General features: G+C 40.3%; 1 pseudogene; it reads right to left on the bottom strand.

Annotated features, from left to right (window-relative positions):
* Positions 1-5,559, bottom strand: part of LOC138175601 (derlin-2-like) — a 10,662-nt pseudogene extending 5,103 nt beyond the window's left edge.
* Between the last annotated feature and the right edge of the window lie 450 nt (positions 5,560-6,009).

The following is a 6,009-nucleotide window of genomic DNA, read 5'->3' as shown; positions in this document are numbered from 1 at the left end:
TAGGGCAGCTGGAGTTAAGTGATTTGCCCAAGGTCACATGGCTAGTTTTTGTGTTAAGTGTCTGAGGCAGGATTTGAACTCAGGTCCTCCTGACTCCAGGGCCGGTGCCCTATTCACTGTGCCACCTAGATGCCCCGTAAAAACAATTTTTAACATTTGTTTTTAAAACTTTGAATTCCAGATTCTCTTTCTTCTTCCCTCCCCACCTACCCCCCCATTGAGAGGACAAGAGATTCAATATAGGTTATATATGTGTAGTTATTCAAAACATTTCCATAATAGTCATGTTGTGAAAGACTATTTTCCTCCATTATCACATACTTCTGTTGTTGTTTGTTCTCAAGGACAAATGACAACATGAGCATGATGTCCTGACTTAAAAAGTTGACTGAATACTTGGACTCTAACCCTGGAACCACAGAGGACTTTTGCAGGTGAAGTTTCTCATTCTCTTTCTCAGATTTCAGCCTTCACCTGACTTCCAAACAATGTCCAAACCATGCCATGAATCACCACCCTGCTTTCTGGCATCAATTTTTGTGTTGTCTTCCCCCTTGCTGGGGACTGTCTTATTTGCTTGAATTTCTACAACTGAATCAATAATTGAAGGAAGAGATAAGGAATGAAATTACAACTTTTCAGGAATTCAAAAGAGAAACAAAAATAGGAAGGAAACAATTTTTTTAAAATATATTCTGAATTTATATATGCCCCTCTGAAATGAGCATTTTCCACAAACACAGCAGAAAAGAAAAAAATGATTGTATACAAAACTATGACTGTCCATTTCATACAGCTGACTTTTGAAAAAGTAGGTAATAAGTTCATCAGGTTACCTTCTTTTTTCTAGATATTATAAAATTTTTACTTTATTTTTTTTAAAATGACTTGAAAAGTCAAACAGAAGATTTTACATTTATTTTTAAACATATTCCCACATTAGTCATACTGTAAAGAATTAGAACCAAAGGGGAAAACCATAAGAAAAAAAAAGGAGAAAGAAAATAGTATGCTTCAATCTGCATTCAGACTCCATAGTTCTTTCTCTGGATGTGGACAGTATTTTCCATCATGAGTCTTTTGGAATTGTCTTACTTCATTGTATTGCTGGGAAGAGCTAAGTCTATCAATGTTGGTCATCTCACAATGTTGCTGTTACTGTGTACAAAGTTTTCATGGTTCTGCTCACTTCACTAAGCATCAGTTCATGTAAATCTTTCCAGGTCTTTCTGAAGTGTACCTGCTCATCGCATCTTATGGAACAATAGTATTCCATTATATGCATATACCACAACTTGTTCAGTCAGTTTCCAATTCTTGTCCACCACAAAAAGAGCTACTATAAATATTTTTGTACATGTGTGTTCTTTTCCCATTTGTATGATCTTTTTAGGATACAGACCTAGAAGTGGTATTGCTGGATCAAAGCATATGCAGTTTTATAGCCCTTTGGGCATAGCTACAAATTGCTCTCCAGAATGGTTGGATTAATTCACAGCTTTACCAACAATGTATTAATGTTCTGATTTTCCCACAATTTCTCCAACATTTACCATTTTCCTGCTTTGTCATGTTAGCCAATCTGATAGGTGTGGTGTGAGGTGGTACCTCAGAGCTGTTTCATTTTGCATTTCTCTAATCAATAGTGATTTAGAGCATTTTTTTATATGACTATAAAGAGTTTTAATTTCCTCAACTAAAAACTGCCTGTTCATATCCTTTGACCATTTATCAACTGGGGAATAATTGTATTTTTATAAATTTGACTCAGTCCTCTATATATTTTGGAAATGAGGCTTTCATTAAGTTACTTTCAAAACTATTCTGCTTCAGTTTTCAGAAGAAGAAATCAAAGCTATCAATGACCACGTTAAAAAAAATGCTCTAAATCACTACCGATTAAAGAAATGCAATTAAAATAACTCTGAAGTATCACACCTATCATATTGGTCTGAATGAAAGAAAAGGAAAATGACAAATGCTGATAGGGATGTGGAAAAATTGGGACACTAATGTATTGTTGGTAGAGTTGTGAACTGACCTAACCATACTGGAGAACAATTTAAAACAATGCCCAAAGGGATATAAAACTGTAAACCCTTTGACCCAGCAATATCACTGTATTCCTTTGTTATGTTATCACCAAATGAGATCATATTTGTAAGTTTCTTAGCACAATGTCAGGAGCATAGTACATACTTTATAAGTGTTTTTTTCCTTTCTCCTTCCTCCTTTCATTGTCTACTCCTTACTTTTACCCCTCCCATTCAATCTATTGCTAACTCTTGTGGATTCTACCTTCATAATACCTCAAAGCATATGCCCCCTTTTCTCTGACACTGCCATCTCCAGAATAGGGACCTTCATCACCTTACATCTGGATGATTACAGTAGCTGCCTTGTCTCTCCCTACTCCAGTCCATCTTACATTCCACTGTCAAATTGATCTTCCTAAAGCCCTGGTCTGACCATGTCATCTCCTGATTCAATAAACTTCAGTGGCTTTCTATTAACCCTAGGATTTTTTGTTTTGGAAGGCAATTGGGATTAAGTGACTTGCCCAAGGTCACATGGCTAGTTTTTTTTTTGTGTTAAGTGTCTGAGGCCGTATTTGAACTCATCCTTCTGACTCCAGGGCTGGTGCTCTATTCACTGCACCACCTAGCTGCCCTTAAATCCTCTTTTTTTGGAAAGGCTTTTAAAATCCTTTATAACCTGACCCCCACTTACCTCCCCAGACTCCTTATACCTTCCTACACTTCACACAGTCTGTTAACCAGTGACATGACCACCATACTGTTCCACCTCCCAACTCAATGAACTTTCTCTGACTGTCCTTTCTTTCCTAAATTTCTCCTCTCATGTGTCTACCTCCACTCTTCCCCAGTTCTTTCAAGTCCCAGATAAAAATCCTACCTTCTACAGGGAGACTTTCCTAATTTCCATTAATACTCCTCAATGTGATTATCTTTTTCTTGTTTGTAAATAATTGTTTGCACATTGTCTCTCTTATTTCACTGAGTTCTTCAAGAGCAGGGATTGTTTCCCTTTCTTTTAATCCTCAATGTAGGCATGTGTGCTAGGGCACACATTTGGTATTTAATAAATGCTTGTTGAATATATACAAACATAAAAGAAGGGGGTAGATGGGAGTATCTGACACCTGAACTTCACTCTCATCTGGTCAGATGAAGGGAAAACACACACCCAGAGAGCTGAGTACAAAAATGCATTTCAATCAAGAGGAAAATAGGAAGGGAAAGGGAGAAATGGGGGAAGGGGGACAGAAGAAAGATTAAAAGAAGTATTCATCTTAAGCAAAACGAATTCTAAGAATACATACCCAGAGAGCTGAGTACAAAAAATGCATTTTATTCAAGAAGAAAAGAGGGAAAAGGGAGAAATGGAGGAAGGGGAAAGAAGAAAGATTAAGAGAGGTATTCATCCTAAACAAAACAAATTCTAAGAATGCGCAAAAATATTTCAAACTTTTTTTGAGGTGGCAAAGAATGGGAATCTGAAAGGATGTCCATATATTGAGGAATGGATAAACAAGTTATGGTATATAAATATGATAGAATACTAAACAGAGCTGAATTCTTATCAGAGTAATGACAACTCAAGATTTCAGAGGACTAATGATGAAACATGCCATTGTAGGACTCAGAATGCAAAATGAAACAAATATTTTTTGGACATGGCCAAATCTCTTTAGATTGACTATACATGTTTGTAATGTAATTTGTTTCTCTTGTGTTCTCAGTTGGAGGGTGGGGGGTAGGGGAAAGGATAAGAAGGCAGACTTTGATTAAAATAAATAAAAATATTTTTTTTAATTTTAAAAATTGGGGGCAGCTAGGTGGTACAGTGAATAGAGCACCGGCCATGGAGTCAGGAGGACATGAGTTCAAATCCGACCACAGACACTTAACACTTACTAGCTGTGTGACCTTGGGCAAGTCATTTAATCCCAATTTCCCTGCCTTCCCCCCTCCAAAAAAAAGCAAAAAAATTTTTTTAAATTTCTTATTGAAAGACTGACTAACCTCCAAGTCCTAGCTCTACAAAACAAGTGGTAAAGTTACTTTCCAAGGGTTACTCCCATAGTAAGTGATAAAGCTAGACTCAAATTAAGTTCCCAGAAAATCTGTAACAGTAGAAAGGGAGTGGATAATAGAATATTGACTCGGGGAGGACCAGGAGGGAATTTCCTATGGTGGGGGGAAATGAAGGGGGCTGGGGTCACTGGCTGTTGAAGCCAGTTCTGAATTGTCGTCAGTTGCCTTTGCTGTGCCTCTCAGATTAATTTAAGACCTCTAGCAGTGGCTTGGGTGGGGGAGGGTCCTCAGGCCAGAAAGTTCATGTGGTTGGCAAGGGATGGAGGGCACAGCAGGAAGGCAGCTTGAAGGCTAGACTATGGAGTAGTTGGTGAGTGGACATGATGCTGGAAGTCTCTCCAACAAGGAATAACCCCAGGGAAGTTGTCATGCAGGGTACTACCCTTGTACTGGAGTGTAGGGTGTGTTCTGGGAAATACCTCTTCTGTGAGGGCTGCCAAAACCTTTCCAGGGCTGCTTTCCACCTTCGGTGTCTCCTGATCCACCTGATGCTCACCTGTGGCCCACAGAAACTATAGCAGACACAGCCACCACATCCCAACAAACCATTTCCACAGACCAGCCAAACCAGGTTGAAGGTAACTGAGAGGTCTCAAAGCTGTCGGTGAGTTGGGGTGTCTACCCTAAACATGCAAGGATATCCCCTGGTACATTGGGCAGATGAGAACAGTTTCTTCCAAAGGTTATGAAGGCAGCTGAAACAGGCATTGTGGAGTGTTTAGAGTTTGGTTAGATAACAAAGATGCCAAGGTCATCCACTGCATCTTGAACCATCACCTGTCACTGGGTCCTGCCACTGGGTCCTGCCACTGGACTGCGATGACTCTGGAAGAGAGAATGAGGTCAATGACTTTGTGCAACTCTGCCTCACTTAATCCAATTTATGCAGGAATCAAAAGACATCACTCATACCATTTTATCATTTTTACCTATCTTGAAATGTGGATATACTGGGAGCTACAGTCACAACGCTGCACACAGGAGGCCTAGGCCATAGGGTCATCTTCTCACTGGAAGCAGCAGTGGGATTCGGCAGCCCCCTGGGTGTCTGAGCAGCCCTTTAAGGACTGCACTGCTCACCTACTGGTGGGAGGAAGGAGCTAGAAAAGGGGCCCTAAAAATTGTCTTCTTACCCAACCCTGGCCTGGTTACTGCAGCAGGTGAAGATCCCACCCTGCTGTCAAAACACAAAAAAATGTACAAAAATTTCTACAAAGATGATTCCACTTACCATCAGTACGCAGAATGTGTGCACACGTATAAACAGCACAAAATCCAGTAGACCTGAAAGACAAATAGCTCTTGCTGCAAAATAACTCAGCAGTATCACATCCAAATAGCAGCCCTGAGTGAAACAAGATTGGCAAATGAAGACCAGCTTACAGAAGTCAGAACCGGATACAAGTTTTTCTGGAGTGGCCACAGTGAAGGGAAGCGCCATGAAGCTGGTGTAGACTTTTCTTTTCTTTTTTATAAGCAATCCGGGTTAAGTAACTTGCTCAAGGTTACACGGCCAGTTATTTCTGGATGTGGTGCTGAGTATCTGCGCCCAGATTCGATTCCCAGGGCATCCCGACACTGGGGCCGGTGCTCTTACTCGCTGAGCCACCTGGCTGCCCCCAGTGTAGATTTTTTTTTTTTTTAAGCAATCGGGGTTAAGTAACTTGCTCAAGGTTACACGGCCAGGTGTTTCTGGGTGGGTGCTAAGTGTCTGAGCCCGGGATTCGATCTCCAGGTCTTCTCAACACTGGAGCCGGTGCTCTTACTTGCTGTGCTACCTGGCCGCCCCCCGTGTAGATTTTTCAATTAAAACTAATCTAGTCATTCTTTTTCTGGCTGGAATCATGGTGGATGTAGAAGAAAAGAAGAAGTTACTATTGGTTCCAGAATC

Source organism: Petaurus breviceps, unplaced genomic scaffold (assembly GCF_028583685.1).
Source record: "Petaurus breviceps papuanus isolate PSGF00001 unplaced genomic scaffold, PetGlider_PUasm1.0 78, whole genome shotgun sequence".
Lineage (NCBI taxonomy): Eukaryota > Metazoa > Chordata > Mammalia > Diprotodontia > Petauridae > Petaurus > Petaurus breviceps.
This window is presented reverse-complemented; position numbering and strand designations above follow the sequence as displayed.